We start from the raw sequence: 25,749 nt of genomic DNA, 5'->3' as shown, positions 1-25,749 counted from the left end.
TTTTTGTTACGAAGTTTTTTATAGTATGAGGCTTTGTTTATCAGGAATCCCCTGATCATTGATTTAACCGCGGCCCATTCATAATCTATTGGAGATTGGAAGGAGTCCCTAGATTTAAGAAAATTATCAAGGTATTCTTCAATTTGAGCAGTAATTTCCTCTTTCGTCAGGAGGTTGGGGTTCAATCTCCAGCAGAGAGCTGATCTGTTGGTTAGGTCTTTGTTGTGTTGGTAAATAGATAAAGAGATTTTGGAATGATCAGAGAGAGATCTGGGAGATTGATTAAAAGAGATGTCCAGGTTGTAGAAGGCCCGGGAAATCAGAAAAAAGTCCAATCTGGACCAACTTTTGGTGCAGCTAGAGAAGAAAGTGTAATTGGATTTTTTTTGAGTAGGGTCTAAAATTATACTCGGGTCAAATAAGTTAAAGTCTTCTTTCAGTTCAGTCAGGGCCTTATATGCTGACAGATTATATCTCGCTTTTGAGTTTGATCTATCAGATCTGGGGTCCTGCACCGAATTCCAGTCTCCACCAATGATAAAGTAGTGATTGGGAAAGGAGGTAAGGAAGTTGTATAGTTTTGCGAAGAAAACTTGTTGAGCGTAACATGGGGCATATATGTTAATAACGAGAATAGGTTTATCTAATAAGGGGTGATTTGAAGTGAAGAAAGACCACCTACCCTCATCATCTGACCCCATCTTATCTATATTTGCCCCGAAGCTATTTTTGATAATAATGGCCACTCCAGCACTTTTCATAGTGCTTTCTGAGGCTATAATGTTTTTGATCCATGGTCTCAATTTTTCTTGTTCCCATTGTTGATTCAGTAAATGTGTCTCTTGGAGGAAAGTAATATTAGAGGTAGATTTCAATGTTAGATGCATAAGCAATTTTTTTTTCTTAGGTGATTGTAGTCCCTTAATGTTCCAAGATTCTAAGCTCCACATCAACCAGTTGAGTTAAGTAGATTATACAGGGGGATATGTAATAGAGGATATGTACAACACTGAACCTTACTATCAAACTGCATTAATAATGTAGGGGCAAGTATGATCGATCCTTCCCGCTTATTCCCAGTGCTTACCCACCTCCCCCTAAGCCCGGAAGGGTCTGGGAACCACAACTTGCTCCGTATAATGCTTAACCAGTTAGAGAAAAAACATGTTCCCAGAGTATGCCTCCTTAATCGCCGTGAGCAAAAATGCATAGCAAACCCAAGCAGTGCTTAAACCAAGACCACCGCTCCGCCATAGTGAAGGAAAATCATGTAGAACTATAAAGCAAAAGCAATTTATTTAAACTTCATAAACATGTATTATAACCCCATTGCTGAACTGAACCCCCCATCTTCCAACAGTCTACAAGGTTAAACTTTAATCATATCATTGTGTAGAGCTGAACAGCAAACAAAAAATATTTACATTTCCAAGAAGACTACTTTGCTTACAATAAAGATCCATAACCAGTCTCTGCGACATTCCCATTATTATAACTATAACAGTAATTATAACACTTTTTATTAGGAAACAATCTTATCCTCTGGATGAAGATACTTAATATCATTCTACCATTCCCTCTTGACACTAATCCTTGTAATCCTTGTGTACTTTCGGGAATTTGCTTCACTAAGAAACAACCCCATAATAGACTGCATCATTAGGTTATATCAGTGTCCCAGAATATACCTATGGTCCACCTGCTATGAAGTAGGGAAGGTTCTTTATTTTGTAGAGGCTATTGCTTCCCAAATGACACAATCATTCTCTCCAGACCTCAGGACATATGATTCAGTCAAAAATGCCATTACTCTTAACTGTCTTACTCACCAAGTTAGCTGGCAGGGTTGAGCCTTTTGCTGCTTCCAAAAATGACCAATGATTTTATTTATATGTACAAGTTAACCTTATTTGAACTTGGCAGTGTCATAGTATCTAGTGTTTGCTCCAAGACAACAGTAGAGATTATGTTGCAATAGTGGGTAATTTTTAACCAAGTCACTAAAGGCTGCATATGAGTGTAATGTTTTGACTTTCTATTCAAGCAGTACAACTCAACCATATCAAGTGCAGCAAAGTTCATACATAAAAACAGATTTCAGAACACAATACACCTGTTAACATGTGTCTGAGGAACTTCACATTGTGCTGTTCTGGTTTTATTATATTCTACTGGTCCATCGGGTGCATAGTAGCAAGCGCCAACCAAACTCTGCCCAAAACCCAGCAGCAGGTTTTTGTCACACTGTGGTCATGAATCAACAGTGACGTGTTTCTCAGCCATATGAATATTCAAACCGAAAAGGACCACCTACCGAGGATTTGTTTATTCTTGGAACAAACACATATCAAGTAAAATATTGGAAATAAACTTTTTTTTTTTATTTTTTTTTTTATTTTTGTGATTAAGCATAAGTGAATATACTGAACAGACACTGACCATATGCTGGTGAAATCAGACTTATTTCTACCCCCCCCCCTGTGAAATCCAAGTCATTACAGCTGGACATTTTAATGCCCTGTACAAATAGCCTTAAACATGTAGATACAAACATTACACTTTGGGTAGGGCAAGCTAGGATTTGGTTATCCACTATCTTGAAATATATAAAGAGGAATTGCAAATCATGTCCTACAACAGATTCTGTTATTGACACAGTACAGTAAAACTCTGCAGACTAAAGGCAAGAACCTGTAAAAGTATAATATTTAAGATCACACTAATTCAGTGGGGGAAAACAGTCTGGGATATTGTGTTTAAATTGTTGTAAATTAAAGCACTAAGGAACCTAGAAGAAAATCAATCTAAAACACTTATTCCCTTATTGCAGCTATAAGTCAGAAAGTAAAACAGTAGATCTGTTCAGCTTAGAAAATGGGCAGCTGAGATTATTCGTTAACACAGAATGTCATGGGGATAAATACTGAAGGACAGTTGGTTCTTTGCTGCTTCGTGATTTGCATTTCAGTATGCCATACATAAGCACGAGTTTACCTTAAAGTAAATAGCAGGAAATAGAAAGGTAGGATGTTGCGACCACGTAAACTGCTCTGCCCTTCGTGAGATTTGTGCTGATGAGCGATCTTGGTAATTTCCCATTAGAAGCGATTGCAACAGGTTGGTGCTGGAGAGTCCGCTGAACCAGGCAACGATTTTGTTCTGTTGTACAAGACATTCCTGCATGGTGGAAAAGAAGGAAACCGAAACCTGCAACCAAAAAGAAAAGAAACTTCCGTGTGACCTGACAAGCACCAAAGGAACTGTATGCCTTTAAGACCCAATTGCATGCTGGGACATGAAGGGTCAACGACCTTCTGGAGGACCGACAGGCATGTCAACAGGCCAGGGGTGCTGAAAATAATCCATGAGGTGGAACAAAATGCAATGGAACCAGCAGCGCCAGCGATCCAAGATGAGAGACCTTCGTACCATCAACTGACAAGGTAACTTCTTGTTTCCTGGCCTAAATTCCGAAAATAACCCAGTTGAAATCAAACGCACGCATTGAGGTAAAAATGATGGATAATTTAATTTGCCTTGTCTGGAACTTCATTGAATGTCTTTTTAAAGGCCTCCTTAGCCTCTTCGAGGTTTTGTGCAGAGATCTGTACACCCTGGTGAGAGAAACTGAGGGTGCTAGGGTAGCGCATCTGGAATCTTATTTGTTTTTTGATCAGATAGGCACAAAAAGGAGCTAGTTTTTGTCTCTCCTGTTTAATCGGGGCTGGAAGGTCAGGAGAGAGGAAGATTTTTGAGCACTTCCAGTCAATGGATTTTTTCTTTTTTGCTGCTATTATTAATTTGTTAACATGCTGGTAGTTAAGAATCTTCACAAACACTGGTCTTGGAAAAAGACTGTTAGTTGCCGGTCTTAAGGCTCTGTGAGCTCGTTCTATAATTATTTTATCCGAAAGGGGTTCTTTGTCCAGGAATATAGAGAAAATGTCTGAGATGCTCTCTAGTAAGTCCAGTTGTGGAATATGTTCTGGGATGCCCCTGATGATAAGGTTGTTGCGTCTGGATCTGGCTTCGAGGTCAGTTAGCTTCTGTTGGATGCTCTTCATTGTTGTGTCATTATTTTTTTGATCTTTGAATAATTGATCAATTTTAATCTCATTGTCCATTACCTTTGCTTCTGTTTTATCCATTCTGTTTAAAATTTTGTCAATGGATTCATTAAATGATTTGATCTGCTGTGAGATACCTTGAATTGCTGTTTGAATGGGTTGTAGAGCAGTCTTCTGTTCTTCCATGCAAGTTGAGTCTGTTTTATCTTTTGAAGTTAAAGGTATTGCTTTAGAAGCCTCTTGTTGTTTGGTAGTTCTGGACCTTTTCAGGGTTCCTTCTTTTTCTGGGGAGGCTATAGCTGAAAATTTTACTTTAGTAGTTTGTGTTTCCATGAGATCTAGCTCCTTTGACATGGTTATGAAAGATTTTCCAATGCTTTTTTAACCCACAGGAATAGTAGGCCTTTGAGGCCTAGAGCACATGCAGATCCAACAAGCAGCAGACAGACAGACAGATCAAGTGCAATCCTACACCGTAACCTTTCAGCAACCTCTCCAAAACGCAGGTACAATCACCAAGTAAGGTTTTTGATAGCTTAGTAAAGTAATTAAATGTTGTGAAGTCTTTTGATCCTTAAGATAGGTTGTTATATTTCAGGTGAGTGGCAGAGCTATGTGGAGACACTGCTTATAGGATGGCAGCCATTTTGGTTCTCCTTCAACGAGGATGCTTCTCTGCTGACGTGCAGTGCATAGTTCTACAGGTGGGAGATACACTGGGATATGAACCTATCACAACCACAACAACCTTTATCTGTTAATAAATGTTTACTTCCTTTAACCTGTTATTTGAGGACTGTTTGTCCTGTGAAGGAATAGAAGGTCAGAGAGGATTGGATCTTTCATCACTCAAAAGTTTAGAAACAGCTCCCCACAGAGAAGTCTATAAAGAAACTGACAGTAGAGAGTGGCCTGCCAGTCTGTCCTGTTAACTAAGATTTTTGAGGTAATTAAGCTTTTCATTTAGGAGCCTCTGAGACCTGTCAGGCTGAATGAGTGATATGTTTAGGCATACATGCTGAAGGGGGCATAGTATTTAATGAGTCTGATGAGAAAAAAGTATAGGGAAATTAAGACTTCCTTGAACCTAGAGGAGATAAATGCCTTTGGAAATTAAACAAGATAGATAAAAGGTAACTACTACATAGACATGATGTTGATAATTTCTTATTTTTTGACCAAGAGTGCTTTTTTGCTTTCAGAAGTGACACATCTGACTTTAACCACATGGGTTTTGTCAGACAGCCAGTTAGATATTCACCACACAACAAAAAGATTTATAATTCAGATTTACAAGTTTATCAGTAATGCCTGTATCAGGAGTAGTGTCAAAGGCCTTGGTCAGGTCTGAGTATGCTGTACACAGGCTTTGACCAAGTCTGGGTATGCTGTACATAGGCCTTGGCCAGGTTCAGGTATGCTGTACCTACTGTGGAACCACCGGGTATGCTGTATCTACTGTGTAATCACTGTTCACTGCTTTAGTGACTTTTTCAAAGAAATTAATGAAGTTGAAGAAGCAGGACTTTCCTTTCACTAAGTTGATAATGGCTCTGGGTTAACAGATTTATGTTGTCCAGATTAATGAGGTCTAAGATAATACATTCCATAGCTTTACATGTGCAGCTAATGAGACTAATGGGTCTACAGTTACCAGGGTCTGATCTTGTGCAGTGGCATTACAATGGCTACTTTCCAGGCTTTAGCAATGTAACCAGTAGGGAAGCATTGATTAAAAAGACTAAGTAGGGGTTCATATAGGCCACATTTGGTACCGATAATTAGGGAACCTGGTACATTATCAGGATATGTGGATGCGGTGTCCTTGGCTTACGTGACTTGTTCCATATTAATAAAAGATGATGGCCATGACTACTAAATCTGGAATCTGTGGAATAGAGATAAGTGTGGGTTAAGTAAAATTTGAACTAAATTTGTCAACTAGGATATTAGCTATTTCCTTTGGCTCAGAGTGAGCAGTATTATTATTTTGGACTGTCTCCAAATATTGTTGACTCTTGGTTCTTAACTTCTTAACATTGTTAAAGATTTATATTTAGTTTTGTTTTTTGTGACAATTTTAAGTTCTTATTTAACTTTGGGCTTCCTAATGATTACCTTAAGAATAAGTAGAGTGAGATTTCTTGTAAACATTAAGTAATTTCTTTCTCTTGTTATATCATTTATTTATATGGGCATTCTACCATTAAGGGTCTGTTTTTAGATTTCTCATAGTATTTGGTAGACCTGTTTAAGTGAGAGTGGACTTCAGAGGCATAGGCAGGGACAATAGCAATGGGATCCATCAGAGGAAGATTACAGCAGAATGTATTTAGGTCATCAAGTAAGTGAAGAAGGCTTGCCGTTAAAGTTATACGGACAGTTTTTAATTGTTACTGTCCAATTAGATGCAAGACTATGTGAATACTGAGTGGTCTGAGGCTATCCAAGCCTTGTAATGAGCTGGATTTCTAACTGTCCCACAATTAATTGTACATGGGCGACACTTGGGTATGCAGTTGGATGGATAGCAAATACTAGTTTGATAAATTTGATCAGGTCATGCCTACTGTTTGGTAGCATGTGCCAGTTTTCAGAAATGTAGCACCGGTCTATATTAGATAATGGCTTCAGGTGATTCCAGTGTAAGAAACGGTGCATTGCTAGCATGATTTCCTTCTCATAGGGAATGGCAGGGAAGCCAATGTGGTCACCCTTAAATCCTATCTGAATTTATGCAAAGATATTGAGGTACATTTGGCAAAAGACAAATGAGAAGGTCCTCACCAGGATACTTATTTTCTTAGGTTTGAAAACTGAGATGCCTTTCCAGTCCTTTAGAATTCACCAGACCGAGTTGAGGGCACTTTGTGAGGAAAATGCAAACATGAAAAGCTGATGCAAAGCTCAGATAGGTGAGGTTTTGTCCTTATTAGGACTGCTGAACTCTATATGCAGAGTGGTGGTACACAGGAAGACAGAGTGATAGTAATTCTGTTGAAAAAGAAGTCAGGAAAACACCACAGGATGAGAGTGATGATTCATTAAGGGGGACATACCTACCTGGGGAGAATTTACTGACAAAAAAAGATGGATGATGAGAAATGAGTTATAACTGTATATAGATGCAGCAGGAGTAATAGGTATGGGAGGTAGCAATAATGACAATTAATTGCACGTCAACAGTATGGCAACATTTACAAGATATCACCTTCCAAGAAATTATGCCAATCAGTGTGGCAATAATAACATGAAACACAAACTTCACTATTAGACAGAAGAGTATCAAAGTTGCTTTGAGCACAGGCACTAATTAATTAAGTGACATGGTATTACACAGCATGAGGACTAGCTCGTCTTTTTTTTCTACATGCTATTTTCCGGGACAGATTAATGTGGTAGCTGACAGCTTATCCTGTTTAAAGTTGTCCACATTCAAATATTTGGCTACATCGACAGATAAACAATGAATAGTCGAACCAGATGAGGTATGAACAACTTGTGAAAGCAAGCAGGTTAGTTTATTAAGCAGTCATGGTCTCCCAGACACAAAGCTCTAGAGTGGGACGTATATGGCATTTGCAAATATTGTGAGTGTACTGCCATAATAGCACAGGAAACTCTTCATTCATAGTATCCTCTCAGTATACCGGTGAGGTATATCTGTCACAGACAAGGCAGAAGGCAAATAGAGTACACTTGGCATAAATCTTTATCTTTCAGTTTCAAAGTTAAGTGAGTAGGAGTTGGAGTTTGGAGAAACCATGCTGATCCTCTAGCACCCCCCCCATCCCCGTAAATCCACCACTGACCCAGACACACACACACACACACACACACACACACACACACACACACACACACACACACACACACACACACACACACACACACACTCTTAGCCCTACTTTACCTATTCCATAACTAAACCCATTCATACATGCATTCACTCACACAAGATCACTCTCACTCTGTCTCGATATCTCACATGCACAGTCTCCTCTGCTTTCATACATGCATTCAGATCGCTATCACTCTCTCTTGATCTCTCACACACACATTCTCTTCTGCATTCATACATGCATTCAGATCGGTCTCTCTGTCTCAATCTCTCACACACACACACAGTCTCCTCTGCTTTCATACATGCATTCAGTCACACACACAGAAACATAGACATACACGCATGCACACTTTTTTCTGTTTTATTTATTTTTTTACGCTCTCTAAACAGCTGTTTAGCGAGTGTAGAATAATAACATGAACAATCTCTCTGACTGTCTTACAGATATAGACAGCACAGGACAAGGGCTATGACACAATCTCAGTTTTAAGAATAAAGAAACTACACTCTTCCTTGCAGTTTCCACCAGATTTTTTTTTAATAATTAGGACTCCACTAACTGCATGCAATGATCAGTCACCTGAGTCAAGAGCAATGATTCACTACTATAAACATGTCAATGTCAGCAAAACAAAATCGTGATTTGAAGGGGCCACGTGGGAAATCATGGCACCCTATTATTTTGCCCCCCCAAAATGGGAAATACTGAGAAAATTGGTACAGATAAGAGGTATGTCTCTTCCACATCTGCACTTGTTCTCATCTTGGCATGGAAGACTTAGAGAATCTGCCTTTGGATGATCAGAATGATTTTCAAATAATATTTTAAAGAAAAAAAAGTTCTCACCTAAAGAAAAAGAAGAGCTGTAATTTGTAGTAGAAAATAACAAGAGAGTTCATTGAAGAAGGTAGCTTATCTAGTGACAAATGTAATGGTGTGGAATTCACTGGGCTGCGTCTCAAAAGGAAGACCAATGGGAAGCTTTGTCTAATGCATGGACTGATTATTAGAGTGGCATAAACATTCTGGATCTGCTGTAAAGGACATTTCCTTATAGAACTAAGTTTTACAGTTTCAACATTGCAGAGGAAATGTGGCAAGATTTTTTCCAGCTGTAAGCAGACTGGGATATATTTTGATTGTTTTCAGAGCTATTAGGTGGCCTTGCATATAGATGAATTATACAAACCTTTAAACAGTCAAAAGCAGAGCATTTGCCTGTTAAGGCCAACTCCCTTTCTAATGTGAACATGTGTATTGTCTCTGTGCTACACAACACAACTATGGTTAGGATTTTATTTTGTTTTTAAGTGTTTTATCTTAGAGAGGTGGCAAGGTTGCCACCTTTTCAAATGGCCAAACTGGGACATTTTTGGTACAAACGTCAGATTTTGCAGGGAAAAACATACCCACGGCCAGTACAAAGGACAGAAATTCACTTTTTTGCCTAAATAAAAGCTTATTCTTGTAGTATTCTAGTTGCTTAGTCTGTTTCTTATAACATTTAGGTGTTTCAGATACAGAATAACTGTGTTATGCAAGTATTACGTAAAATATAGGAAATGTTTTTGTCCTAAAATCTCAGGACATTTGCCATTTTTTCAATTTTTATGCAGGACACAACATCCCAAAGAGGGACTGTCCCTCGCAAAGTGGGACAGGTGGTAACCCTAGAGGTGGACTGATTTAAACTAGACCCTTTTTAGCCTCACATCCTCTGGTACAATTAAGATTTCACACTTTAATAACTTCTGTTCCTGATTTTTATGTAATGGCAGGCCACATCCCAAACTTATTGGGAATCTGCCTGACAGAGACATGCAACTTGTACAAAAGGGCAAGAAGGCTACTTCTAGCTGTCTTACATGAAACAATATGTTTAGTCACCTGTGTGCCTAGAAGCATAAGTACAGTCAGTCTAGGAAATGTGGGGGAACATTCCCGATGGTTTAGTATATGTAACCTTTGAAATCCATATGAACATATATGAAGTGTTTTAAATGATTTAGACAAAAAAGGTATTCTTTTCTATAAAGATAACAAAAATAGACTGACATACATATCCAGGAATGTGAATATAAGAGGTATTCAAAGATATTGACCAAGACAGGTGTCATCTCACTAGTTTTGGGAAATCTTTTAACATGAAAAAAGGTGTATGCTGGCACACACATATTCATGGGGGTGAAAGTTCTTCTGTGTTGCAATGAAGCCTTGTCTCTTTACTCAAACCTCCTAACTTGAGTCATGGTTCACTTCCAAAATGGTCATACTGAGGCTTTTTTTTTTTTTTTTAAACACAGCTTTATTGAATTATCATTTGTGACATAGGCAAATTTACATTTATATAAAAGTAATCAAACTATATTAACACATTAACAAACATTATACTTCAGGATAAGAGAAACAGAAATGTGTGCCACTGTGAATAAACGTCCTTACACACAAACAAGAATGGAAAGGACAAAACACGGCAGTAATAAAAGCAACAAATTTAATAAACGGGTTAGCGCTTTTGCACCTGACACTGGTGCTTCTTCAGACCATCACATTTGAAAACAGAAAATTTTATTTATTTATTTTAGATTTGTTGACCGGGTTTGTCCAACTGAGCTGAAGAGCCCTTTTTCAGTGGAGGCCCGTGAAGAAAAGCTCCAACATATTATACAATTTTCATTATAAATTAGCATTAAACAGCAATATTACAGGATTATTGCAAGGCATTAAGTAGCAATACAATGTTATACAGTGTCGATAATCAGGAGTATAGCAAAGCTCTTTCAAGATGTATAAAAATAAATAATATGTCATTAAGATGAATATAGTTTTTGGGGTAAGTGGTTACAAAAACCCATTTTTATCTTAATGTAGTTGCATGAAGGCAAGACAATTACTATAGAATGTTTCTCTGAGGCAATTAGCTAATAGGTTGTAGATGACAGTAGAAATATTAAAATGTAATTTTATTAATTAGTTTAATTAATTAAATTAACGTAATGTAATTAAATGTAGAAATAGTATATTTATATACAATAAATAAAATCAATTAACCCATTAAACATTCATTTAAAGAGTCAACCTATCAAAAACTTGTATAAGGAGACATGTATACTGTCATATGACTCTTAAGCACAAAACAATGCCATCCTAAAATTCTGTATAAAATACACTTCATAATTGGATATTAATAACATCTACCATAAAAACAACAGTTCTGTCTACTCATAACTAAATAAAACACAATTATCATAAAGAACGCGCTTTTAAATACAGCTTCAACACAACCTTCCCATTTAAGTCTGCATGTAATTTGATAATCCCTCTTGTTGCTCGTCTTATGTGCATTAAGAAGACATTGAGGCTTGGGTGTTTAAGTAGTTTGTTGTACACAAATATATCAAGATGGATGGCAGGAGCACAAAACTTAAACTAACTGACTGACGCACTACATAATTGCATGCTCACACTCTGGCCGCTCACTCAAAATGGCACTCTTGCTTGCACATGCTCAGAACTTATTGTGACGATTGGGGAGAGATGGGCGAAGGCTACCAGCCCAGTGCAGGAGGAGTCTGAGAGAGATCTTATGACTGATCTCCTCAGTTAGGCTCGGGCTGACACCTTGGTGGAAGGGGTAGCACTGTCCCAGAAGCTATCTCCTACCCAGGTTTGAGAAATCCGAGCAGTGATGCAGGAATTTGGGGGCATATTCACTGAGAAACCAGGGAGCACCCACCTGGTGCAGCACCAGGTGGATACAGGACCCCAAAGGCCAATCAGGCAGGCCCCTTATAGGGTGCCTGAGAGAGTCAAACAGACTCTGAGGGAAGAGGTACAGGAGATGTTGGAACTAGGGGTGATTCAAGAGTCCAACAGTCCCTGGGCCTCACCAGTGGTACTAGTGCCAAATAAAGATGGCAGTGCCAGGTTCTGTGTGGATTACAGGAAATTAAATAGTCACACACAGTCAGATGCTTACCCCATGCCTAGGACAGATGAGACTCTGGGTGGGGCTAAGTATCTTACAACCATTGATCTTACCAAGGGTTACTGGTAGGTGCCCTTGACTCCCAGTGCTAGAGAGAAGTCAGCCTTTGTGAATCCTTTTGGCTTGTATGAGTTCACAAAGATGCCCTTTGGGATAAAGAATGCCTCAGCGACTTTCCAGAGGCTGGTAGATCATATCTTAGCAGGAAGGTTTGCCCTTGCTTGCATGCATGATATTGCTTTCTACAGCCATTCCTGGCAAGAGCACCTTCAGCATGTCAGGGAGGTGCTGGGCAGACTACAGAGGGCAGGGTGACCATTAAGCTGAGCAAATGTCAGGTGGGTATGGCAGAGGTCTCCTACCTAGGACATATTGTGGGGAGTGGTAAGATAAGGCCAACACCTGCCAAAGTGGAAGCTATTCAGGCATGGCCTGCACCTGTTACCAAAAAGCAGGTAAGGGCATTATTAGGGACAGCAGGGTACTACAGAAAGTTTTTTTCCCCAAGTATAGTACCATAGCTGCTCCCCTCACAGATCTGACAAGGAAGAGCAGGCCAGATATGGTAATGTGGACCCCAGCATGTGAGCAGGCATTTCAGAAGCTTAAGGAAACTTTGGAATGACCCCCTGCATTAGCCAGTCCAGACTATAGCAAAGAATTTGTTGTGCAGGTGGATGCTACAAACTATGGGGTGGGGGCTGTACTTGGCCAGATTTCTTCAGAGGGAGAAGAGCACCCAGTGGTTTAGCTCAGTCATTGGCTCCAACCCAGGGAGGAATGCTATGCAGTGGTAGAAAAGGAATGTCTAGCCATAGTGTGGGCACTACAAAAACTTCAGTGTTATCTGTATGGTAGAGAATTCACTGTGATGACAGATCACAACCCTCTAACAATGTTAAACAGAGCCAGTCAGCAAAATGCCAAGTTGCTAAGATGGAGTTTGAGGTTGCAAGCATATGATATGTCAGTGTAGCACCACAGTGGGAGTAGCAATGCCAATGCAGATGGGCTCTCAAGACAGGGAATGGGGTGAGGTGCACACAGATAGACCTGACACTCTCTCAAGCGGCATTTCTCAAGGGGCACTTGAAAAACTTGCTTGAGTTCCCCGGGGGGGGGGGTGACGAATGGGGAGAGATGGGCAAAGGCTGCCAGCCTAGTCAAATAGAATTTGATACATAATTCTATCAACTGTATAAATAAATGTAAAATACAGGCATATTTTCTTGATAATAAATGTAAAATACAGGCATGTTTCTTGAGTGTAACGAATACTGTGAAATGTAGAACTGCAAAATTTGCGACAACATTGCACTCTACTGGCCCAGTGAAGCATGTAGTGACCCTTTCATGTTAGAATTCGGATCCACTGTGACTGGATGAAGGTTTCATGCCCATTGTTTTAAGGCTAAAGTTTATGACCAGAATTTATATGTGGAAGGTGCTTTATTGCTCTAGTTTCTGTTAGAATATACATGTGAAATGTCTTCTATTGTTGCAAGTTTCTGTACAGGTGTTAGATTGCTAAATAATGCAGTTTGTTTGCCTGGGAAATCCTAAGTGTCAGAAATGATGTAATTTGGGGAGGGACCCAGCAAACATGTTTGTTAGTAATGTTTAAAAACTATTTCTCACAAGAGACTGAAAGCATTTTGACATTGGACATCTAACTTATCAGCACTCAGCCTTGTGCTCACATGTAAGTTTTAGCACTGTAATTTCTTGTAGGAATAGTTAAAGCTAGTAAAGATTAATTAGGTATTTTTCTTTGAAATCAGACCTGTCCTACTGTATTATTTTAAGTTTCTGTGTGATCTCTGAACTCTTAGATATCTCTGTGGTGTAGTAGTTTTGTCTTGTGTTTTAATTATTTATTATTAAATATTTTTAAAACCCTCTACCTGTGGCTGCTTTGTGTGGAGATAAGCTTTACATTGCATATTTTAGAGGGTATTTTAATAGGCCACTCTAAAGTAAACCTTGACTGTTGGTCATACTACCATTGGATATTAATATTGCACAGTAATAATTGGACACCCTTTTAAGGGCGTTTTAGTAGCTGATATTATTAACTGGGTGGTGGCAGTAATTACTACCATATAGTCTGTGTAAAGGGGCACAGTTGGAGAATTTGTGTCAGCCTTTCCCAGGAGTGTCTGTGAAGTTGTATAAATACTTATCTCAAAGTGCGTGTGTGTTGTGTCAGCTACTTGGCAGGGACACGAAGCACTAGTTGTACAGAGAGGGTACTGGAGGTTTTAGCTTGCCCAGTTAGGCTGAGACCTGGACCCTGTAGCTGTGCCAGTGGGGAGTCTTATTGGGGACCTGGTGAGCAAGGGAGCAACCAGCCCCACACTGACTGTGATCTCTGTGTGCACTTGAAGGGAAATTGTACTTTACTGTGTATATTAGTTATCCTTTCCTCTTCTATGAGACGACCTCCCTGGTGTTACTGGTGAGGATTGAGGCTCCTTGATTGCTAGGCCAGGGCACGGTCGTCACACTTATAGGTACTGCTGACTCACTGGAAAGCTTCTTAAAGGTATATCACACACTCTGATCTACAAATTTAACCTCATACTGCTCAGTAATTTTTTTAAAATCTCTCATACACAAACTTTCAGTTAAGTATTCAATAACCATGAATGTAAAAGTATGAGTAGCTCCACTTTCCATCTAGGATTGCCAACTTTTCATGTCAAAAATTCTGGACATGTATGTAAAAGCAAAATGCATGCAATTTTGGTACTCCTGTCCCCTCCCACACAGCCATTCCAGTGTCCCATTACTTGGCCATTTCTCCATTTCTTCCTAGTTGCCATAAACACTGTTCAAAACTCTGTGTGCATACTGTTTTCTGCTTTACTTCTAGAATGACTACAGATATATGGATTTAATTTAAAACTTTTATTTCAAATGTTATAGCACAAACACTGATGGACATTTGCTAAACAAAGCAATACAATCTCGCACTGAAAACAGATGTATCATTAAAACTTCTCTGCCTTTGAAACTCACATTCACTGAAACTGCATTGAAGCCCACATTCAAAGAAAATGCATCTGGCCAGTGGCAGATGACATTTACCTTTGGACTGTTTTTAAATCATAGGCCTCTTGCACACATTTTTAGGACCATGTAAAAGTTATTTGATTCACCTTTCGGATTGTATTAGATTATAATATATAATAATTAAACTGTATCCCTTGCATACTGCAGCATCACTTGTTGGAGCGTTTTAGATTTATAGTTTTGAACATTTTTCCAGTAAGCAATGAAACAAAACATATGAACCAATAATGACAAAACTGCCCATTTAAGAACATTTCAACCATGAAAGGCCAGTCAAACGTGTGTCATTAGAATCCTCCAATATTAGTCAATATGCACAATTTCTGCCGAAGTAAAAGTCATCTGAGTAATTCCACATTAAAGAGATGTGTAACTAATGAAAATGTTGCTGCTAGCAAACAACTTTGTATTTCAGTGTTTCATCTACAAATTCAGTGCCTGCTGTCCTTGAAGAATAAATTGCCTATGTTACATTAAAAAATGGTAATCTGGTAATATTACTGTAGGGGATGGATGGCAAACTGAAAACAGGTTCATAGTTACTAGGCATCTCATACAAAGGAGGGCATACTCAGGACTGCAGCACCACCACTCCCTTGAAATACAACACAGTATCAGCAATCCATCCACATGTTGTGAAATACTACTTCCCTATAAGAGTTAAATTCAGCCCAAGACATACATTATCCAAAACTGCATACAACGGGTGTACGTCAAGAGTTACAAAAAAAGTTCACAAGCCTACAGTTTGCTTAACTACATTCTCTACAGTTTTGTACAGCCTGTGTCTCACAATCAGAAAAATACAGGTACCCTTAACAGACTGTTTAGACCTTACTGCTCCACTGTCAATATTTTATACTAACATGCTGTTGGCCCAGGATGTGTTCACTCAACCTAGTGGCTGTTAAGTGATGTTGCTGTGAATGTGTGTATTGTGTATATGTTTGTGTATATGAGAATGCTTTCTCATTGTGTGTTTGTGTGTGAGAATTTCTCTGTGATTCTGAATGTATATATGTGTGTGTGTGGACATTAAATACTTACATAAATTATGTATTGGATGTTAAATACTTCCTCCAACAATCATTACATATACTACAAGTTTGAAAGATTAGGCAGGGAATTATTTTACATAAAGAATGGGCAAAAAAATGTTGTATATGCTTTTGTTTTCATTACTATATTTTTTAAGTGCAATAATGTCCTCCAGGGTGGGAGTTATAGAAGAAATAATAGACCTTTCAGAAAGCATTGCCAATAACGCCCTTGGGCGGTCCGTTATTTCCCAAATAAAGCTCAGCCTATCAGACATTATTGCTTGGTTTGTGTCCTCTTGGCAAAATACTTCTTTCCACCATTGCTAAAAGTAGAATGAATTACTCTCTGAAACAGTATGTTGCTTATCTATTCAGCCTGTAAAAAAAAGGAAAAAAATGAGCTGACACACTCAGCAATTTGCCCAGTAATAGATTAGAAAGTAAGAACATACACTCCTTAGTGCTGCATTAGCAAAACATTGTTTGAAATGTTCATCTTTTATACACAAACACATACACACATTAGCACACACATGCACCCAAATGTATCTACTTACACAGGGCTTAAATTAGACAATGTTTTTGGTGGGATCTTTAATGTTCCAGGGTGAAATAGGAAAACACACAGTATAACTGCAATGCCTTGTGAAATAGGACAATACATAGTATAACTACACATACATTTTGAAATTAATAATGGATAGATTTACTGACCAGTGTAAGTAGCATTTATGACTCAGCAGACAAGTTTTAGCAGGATTTGTTTATGAGTAACCTTTTTAATTTGTAGTTATGAAGATGTATTAGGAATAGATTATTAGATGATTTGTTTTTTTGCTCTTCACATCATTTCCTCTCAGTTTAATTTTTGTGTTTCTAATTAAATTATCCATTTACTCATATTTAGTAAGAAAGATTACCTCCCACAATGCTGATAAATCGAAAATTGGTCCCACAGCCTCAAAGTCAAAACATTACAAATTTAAACACACTAACTTTCTATGGGGGCAAGTGCCTATATTCCCAATCTCTCTACCTCTGTCAGTCTGTGTCTACATATATATATATATATAAAATCCAAGAAAGGATACAGGTTACACTCGTAGCTAGAAAAATACTTTTATTTAGAGCTTTCGTCAGTCCATGTGAATGACTTCTTCAGAATACCATTAAAACATTTCCAAACACTTTTTATATCATCACATGCTGTGCACATTACGTCCCTGTTAATCAATTAAACTCTACAGACCTACACTTTAAAGCTATACCCCCTCAATTTATGTATGGAAAAAATAAGTAGAAAAAATGAATCTGATATAACATTACATAAATAAGTAAAAACATTTCTATTGCATTCATAGAACCACTTGTTTTTTTTCTAAAGCTACTATTACTATTTTTTTCCATCTTTTTCAACTTTTTGGTTTAAAAGAACCTTGTTTGCACTTTTCCCACCCTTCCTGTAACTAGTCTAGTCCAGATACAGATTTGTTGTATCCAGGACTGTTTGTAAGCTTCTGAACAGTGTCAAATTCTGCTCTTCAATTTTTCCCTTAGATCTGCTAGTTCTCTCCTCTCCTGCACTTTTACTAGCTTATTAGTTTAGCACTCTACCAGACTTCTTGTAGCAATTATTGTAGCAAACAAAAGTGCTACCAGCACTAAACTTTCTACAAGGAAACAGCTCCAGTACTTATTATTAATGCCCACCCCTCCAGGCATGTATAAAGGTCAGTTCCCTGTGCTTTTTCCTGTTAACCTGATGAAGTTGGGCAGCCTGAGGCAATATAGCAACTGCCTCATGTATACTGACAACCCTCTACTCTTACCTCCCAACACTCAGACTTATGAGAGATGCACTTCTATATCCAGAGTGGAAGCCACGCACTCTCCAGCCAAGACCGGAATAGCTGGTCAGGAGGAGAAGGTCAACACTTGCACCACACCACATGGAACACATAGCACTCCAGAACACACACCAGCACTGTCTTCACATAAAAACACAAACCACACACCCACCTTCACTGAGGCTCTCAGGTTATCTACCCAAACAGCAGAGACCGTCAAGCCAGAAACCCACTCGGCCACCACAACAGTAATCACGAGACACATAACTCTCTTAAACAGTTTGCCACTCAACTAAAGACTCTAAGGCAAAACAGCATGCCCAACACACTAGCCATAAATTATTCAGTAGTGAGACACACTGATGTCCCACTCCCTAGGTTGAATAAAGAGAAAGTAACAGTCAGCTGCCTGTCAGGAGCCAAGATCTGCCACATACCACAGCAGGTACAAGTATGACTCTGTCATTGTACATGTGGGTGTGAATGACCCAAGACCTACCTCACTGGACTACATGAAAAGAGACATGGAGGAACTCTCAGATTATGTAGACCAGGCGGGTATGACCCTAGCCGTGAGCAGCATCTTACAATCACCCGGAGTAATACCACAGTACAAGCAGAACATGATTGATTTCCGCAATTGGCTAAGTTTCTGGTGTTATTCTAAGGGGATCCGGTATATGTCTGCCTGGGATGACATGACTGACAGACCTCGATGCTTTGCCAGAGATGGCCTGCATCTGTCACCTCTGGGCTTCCGAATACTGGCCAAGGCTCTTGCCACCCATATAGTTCCTTTTTTAGGTGGTGTTCCAAAGACCAAATTACCACCGTAACAGCTACAAACAAATGCAATCTTAGGGTCATGCTGCTCAGAGTTAGAAGTCTAAATCTCAAAATGCACTCACGCGAAGCATTCCTTAAAATGGAGAACATCGACATTTGTGCTGTAAAAGAGACCTTGTTCAAGGCAGCAGAAAGCATCTCTGCACTACCAGGCTGTAACTCATTCCAGACCTTTCAGCCCCAGAACTTGGACCAAAGCTCCAAAGGCAGTGGTGTTTCCATATTCATAAAGAATGCGCACACCTCAAGACAGGTAGCCCAACATAACACATCTGAGATACTTCAGGTGCAGCTAACATTGGGTAAGACAGCGATTCAGGTCGTAGCCTGCTATAGGTCCCCAACCATGTCCCAAGACTCACACTGAACGTTCCTAAGCACCTTGGAGAATATTAGGGTCCAACCTAACGTTCTCATACTGAGCGACTTTAACTACCCCTCCATTAACTGAGAAAACTACTCATGTACCAGTACCCTTGCCCAGCATTTTCTGGAATTCATTAATTCCAATGATCTGGATCAACTCGTTCTTACCCCCACTAGAGGTAGTAACATCCTTGACCTGGTCATTACTAACATGGGTGACTGTTGCTCTACACCAATAGTCAACTTCTCCCTGGTTAGATCCGACCACAAACTAATCACCTTGGAAATCCACATCCCTCCCACCCCCCCACCCCCACAAAGGTAACCACCATGAAAAACTTCTCCAAAGCTAATTTTGTGCTGCTAAAAACAGAGGTGGTTAACTTCATAGCACCCATGAAAATGGAGAATAGTTGCATGACCGCCGAATTATACACCAGTGCACTGTACAAACACGTACACAAATGCATGGATCTCATCATACCCAATAGAACCAAGACGATCTCCTCAAAAAAAAGGAAGCCAATTTGGTGGTCCCCTCCCATAAACAAACTCTACAACAGAAGGAGTAAACTGATGCAGAATAAGGTGAAGTCCCAAGACTGGAAAAACTCCCTTATCAGCCTCAACAAAAGGTTAAGATCCCTCATCAAAACCTCTAAAGCTAGCTATGAAAACAGAATTGCAGATAGTAAAAACAACCACAAGACCTTCTATAATTATGTAAAGAATCTCCACGGCAATACCTAGATTTGCTCTGAGCCAACAGATATTGCCAATATAATGGCTGACAGATTCAATGCCAACTTTACCCCCCTCCCCCCCAAGTGACCAATCACAATACCAGTAGATTGCCAGGCACCCAGTATTACTGCTGCACAGGTTAAAACAACACTGTCCAAGGCCAAGAATGCAGCATCTGTGGGACCTGACAATATCCCTTGCTGTGTTCTACATGAACTACAGAGTGAACTGGCACCTCACCTGTGTGCCCTGTTCAATCACAGCCTTACCTCAGGCTTTGTCCCTACTGAATGGCAAACTGCTACAGTCATCCCTCTCCACAAGGGAGGAGCGACTGCAGAGACCCCCGGGAACTATCGCCCCATTAGCCTGACGAGTCTGATATTCAAAGCTATGGTGATCTGCAGCTGCTGTGCAGTCCATACATCTTCTGGAGTTCAAATTCTACCCACACAGAACACAAAGATGTAAACAATCTCAGCTTCTGCATCTGTGCGACCGGACGCAAAGGGTGTTCTTAAAGAAGGGTGCTCTTTTTAAAAATAAAATAATTTTTTTTAATTAAAGGAAAAGATTTTATTTTTTCCAGATAGTACAGGGTAGTTTCTGTTTTCCAGACAGTGTCCCTTAAATCCGGACAGTCCAGAAGGATTCTGGATGGTTGTCTAGCCTAATTCCATCACGTGCTTAGCCAAAGCACTTCTGCCTGCATCTCTCTTATGTATAGCAGCCAAACGTTCTCTAATATGCTCACAGAAAGAGTGATTAGTTTTTCCTACATGGAATGAACAACATGACCCACAGAAGACTAAATATACAACATTTGTAGTCAAACAAGTGGCTGTTGCATTAAACTTATAAGTTTTATTCATAATAGGATGGGAAAAAATATTATCTTTATTTAAGACATTACAAAAATTACAACCCCCACATGGAACAGTACCTCTTACTTCTAACGGAATATGTTGTCGACTGTCATTATAACATAAAAGTCTCTCTAAAATGTTCTTATTCCTAAAATAAAATCATGGATATTCATCAACTGTATTTTTTTTCTGCTCATTGGACTTTAAAATATACCAGTTCTTTTTAATAATTTGGCAAACTCTATTAATATTTCTTGAATATTGTAGTCCCATTGATACAACTGAATTTTGTTGTGAAATATTAGTAGCAGAAGATTGTGAGACTTCAGAATTTGAAAAATATGGAATAGCTCTATTATTCCTAAAATGTGTGGCATCTTTAGTCATTCTCTTTACTTCATCATAATTATATTGCTGATTTAACGGATCAGTCTTATAACCATTAAGGTCATTCTTACACTATGATTGTCATCATTTAATCTAGAAATGTGCATCGCTTGCCCTTTCAGGATATTCTTATACATGTATGATGGATGCATAATATCTCTTCAAAATGTTATTTTTTTCTACAATTCTTTCTATGTAGGCCAGTACGAAAACTACCATTGAAATATTTAAATATCCTAACATCTATGAAATGTATCTGACACATTGAATAATTATATGTAAAGCTTAAATAATCAGTAGTCTGATGCAAAAATTTTATAAAGTCACTTAACAATTCAACGGAATCTGTCCACAGCAAAAATATATCATCAACAAATCTATGCTAGAAACTTATATAGCCAATAAACATATTATTTAAAATTAAATTCTCTTCCTATTTTGCTAAGACTATATTGGCGTAGCTATGGAAACAAGAAGTGCCCATAAGCTATACCTTGTCTTTGAAGATGATAAACATTGTTAGAGAAAAAAACATTGTTTTCAGGGATAAGCTCATGTTGACACCATATTGCCCCTTATTATAAAAATAGGATTTAACTGCATTTAGTCACTGACTATAGGAAATAACAATAAATAAAGACTTGATATCCAAAGAGACCATTAAAAAATATAGTTGGTGAATATCTGCATTTTTATTTTAGGAATAAGAAAAATGTAAACAGACTTTTATGTTATAATGATAGTCAACAATATATTCCGTTAGAAGTTAGAAATACTGTTCCATGTGGGGGTTTTAATTTTTGTAATGTCTTAAATATCACAATAGTAAAACACTTAAAAGCAAATAATCCAGCAAAAATGTCACAGGAAACCTTCTCCTTGAAAAGAACCAGACATCAGGTAGGGTAAGGTTATAAGCGCTTTTGTTCCCTTTATTCACACTCAGTACAAATGGAACTTCATCAGATACCACACTCCCAGTTGCAGACATTATACATCACTTATAATCTACCCAATCATTTTCAGTCAAACATTACATAGCTCATTTAAGTCCTGCCTTCTATTAAACCGCATTTCTCCTCTGTATGTATTTTTCCCACAATTCCCATTTTTTTCTATGTAGTTTGCTCCTATCCTTTTCTAAAGATCTCAATTCCAGTTGTTTTACCTCTGTTACTATATTCACTACTTCTAATATAGTTGGTTTAGATTTTGATTTCCATTTTCTAGTAATTGCTTTTTTGGCAGCCACACAACAAGGCCTTACCATGTGTAGGCAATTCTGATTCTGTATCATAGCTCAGAAAACATGTCCCTCATCACACCAGCATCTCCAACAGTGCATCCCACAGGGGAATCTTTAAAGTCCACCAACTCACCTCAATCCTAGAAAATATGTTCCCAAGTACCTCTTTCTTCCCTGTCATACCTCCAACATTTGCTGTCTACCAGATTAAAAATTCTCAGGAGTCTATTTGGGGTATAAAAATATCTATGTAAACATTTCCAAGCAAAAAAATCCTAAATCTTCTAGATTGTCTTGCATATTTGGGAGATATACATATATCCTCCCATTGTTTCTTTGTGAATTGCTTATCCAGTCTATCTTCCCAATCCTTACTAATCTCTTCTGATTGATTCTTGTAGTTATCATGTAGTATTCTATATGCTGTACTAATTATTCCTTTTTAATGGCAGCTTCTGTTCTGGATTCTTCTAAACACTGTACCAGTGTTGATCTTTCATTCAGGACCTCCCTAGTTCTTTCTCTTTGCCTATACTCCATCAGACCTTGATAGGGAGGGCAGTCTCTAACCTGCAGTCCAAATAAATTATTGGCCTCTTCCAATTATATTACCTTTCTCTCTCTAGTTATTTGCTCCTAATACCTTGATTCCTTTGCCAGTTTTCTCCAATAAATTCCAGCCCTACTTGCCTGTTGTCTATATCCCTAATTGCAGTCATCCATATTGGCAGAATCTCCTTTCTCCATTCCCTGTTGTCTTAGCTCTTAGACTACTTTCTGTTACTTTATGGATATAATATTCTGTACGATTATTGTTATCGTTCTTAAAGGCCTGCATCCAAAATCCTAGTCTCTCCTTGTTTCTTGAGCTTCCCCCTGTTTTCGTACTGGGTCTGTTGTGCTAGCTGTCATATCCAGGTTTGAAAATTACTTAATGAGTATTTCTACTAAAATATGCCGCCATATATGAATGTGGCATTGAAAGGACGAAGTTTCAAAGTACATTTGTATACATGTCATTTTGTTATGTTCACTTGAAATGTTCAGACAATGGATGGCAGGATTGGTGTGTCTGTGTGTATTGTACAGAGTGGAGTTGATAGTGTTAATATTCCTGGGATAGCCATTAACTTGCATTATATTTAATGCAACCACTACCTTTCTTTCCACTCCACTAACTACCTTGATTATTGCAAGCTGAGATGCTCATAAGCCAGTACTTATTATACAGCATGAACTTCTTCTTCTTGTAACATTTGTTAATGTCTGGTATGCACTTCACAGATAAAGATTCTAGTTGTCTACTGATGTACTATGTTCTTCATCTGTAAATATGTTGTAAGTAATTGCTATGTAAATTGTTAAATCACTATGTAATCCAATGTATATACTGTCTGTTTATTTTAACTGAGGAGCTTTTCTCCCCGGGCCTCCGCTGAAAATGGACCTACGTCCAGTCGGACATTCCCAGTCAACAAATTTAAATAAAATAAAATAATAAATAAATATGGTTACCGCTTTTGCTGCCTGTATGTCCACACTGTATGCATTCCCTTAACTTTACCTGTAAAATGCTGTCTATGAACTTGAATTTGTGCCTTTAACAGGATTTTCTGTTGAGATGCAGCATTTTATCTCTTTTGAGGCAGTGTACTTTTTTTAGTTTCCCCATGCAAAACTCTCTGATGGGACGTTAGATGAAGGAAATGCACATTCCACAAAAGGTATAAAATACCGAAAGAACAATTTCATGAAACCAGAAGATACATATGTCACATACCCTTATCTTTCATTTGATCAGTAATTTGGAAATTTCAAGAAAAATAAGAATAGTATTTCTGCTTTTCTGGCACTCTGTCTCCTAAATTTGCTCATTCTATAAGACATTGGAGGTTATATATAACGTCGACTTTTCACTTTATGGATTTCAAAATGTCATTGTTTTCAGTCAACCTTTTGCTTTAAGAAACAACACACATCTCTTATCCCTAAAACACTCTAAAGTGAGAAAATTGGCTACAGTACTTACGCCGTCTGAAGACTTCTGATCCACCATGTTCCTAATTGTACTCCTACAGGATGTCATAGTACTGCAGTAACACAGTTCCCGCTACTATGTTCTGGAAATATGCAAAGTGCTCAAAAAGTCATCCCATCGTGTGTGTGCGTGTGCATGTGTGTGTGTGTGCACGCTCCCCAGAACTGACTGCTACTGCACTTCATATGACTCCTGTTTGGGGTTGGGAAATGACCCGGTTTTAGACCTGTGCAGTTTTGTAGAACATATGTTCCATGTGTTCAGTTGTGATATAACATCTGGCAACATCTACTTTGCAGAATACTTTTAGGGCACTCCACATACTGTATTATTCATAACATTTAGGGATATAGTACTACTCTTAGTTCAGGACTTTTACTACATAACTTACTTCTGCAAGTTTGTACACAAATGTGATAAGCCATTATATGGGGAGCACTGTAGTGCTGATGTGAAATACTGTTATAATTACATATAGCTTAGAATATCAAGCTTTTAAAATTATAAACAAATCATCTGTAAGTTATATACAGCCAGTAAAGATCTAAAACCTTAAACTGGAAATTACAGATTTATATAAAAACATAAATGTAAATTATAGAAAACACAACACTAAATGAAAAAATAATGAACTAAATTGCAACATTCCTGAGTATCCCAAATAGTGTGCATCTGACATCAGAACTGAATTCATACTAAAATAGTAATACTGATGTCTATTCAGCAGTCATTTTGGCAAGTGAAGCTACTGCTCATTCTAACCATCCTGCCATGAAACCTATGCACTCCTTTACCAGCAAAACACCCCTGCATGCATGATTCCAAGACCCAAATTAGGAGTCCCCAGTCCTAAAACCAGCAAATCCAGCCAAACACACACAAGATAAAATATATATTAGTAATAACAATGTCAAAGAAAATCCATGGGTAAAAAAATATATATTGTAAACTATTTCCCCTGACCTATACTTGAAAAATTAAAATGAGCATACATCCTCATCAAATTCACAAATTCCCAGAAAAGAAAGTCAATGAAAAAAAAAAGAAATAATACAGAAAAAGCATATACAATTGAATGCATATCCACATATTCCATGCTTACATGTACAGGCTAAAGTAAATGCAATCAAAAGAAGACTTGTCAAAGTGGGAATCATCAGACTGCTTTGATTCCTATTTCAGCAAAACTGTGTGACTGCAAGTTTAGAGAATGCAAACCTGTGAGTGAATGATTCCAGGATCTCCAGGTGTGTGTGTGTGTGTGTGTGTGTGTGTGTGTGTGTGTGTGTGTGTGTGTGTGTGTGTGATTAGCAGAGAAAGGTGTTTATGTATATCAGTGTTCATTTGATGGATTAAAGCATGCAAGAGATGAAGAAAGTTTGTGTGTGTGTGTG

The sequence above is a fragment of the Protopterus annectens genome, chromosome 1.part2 (genome assembly GCF_019279795.1).
Source record: "Protopterus annectens isolate FY-2018-M chromosome 1.part2, PAN1.0, whole genome shotgun sequence".
Classification (NCBI taxonomy): domain Eukaryota; kingdom Metazoa; phylum Chordata; order Ceratodontiformes; family Protopteridae; genus Protopterus; species Protopterus annectens.
Note: the sequence above shows the minus strand (reverse complement) of the source record.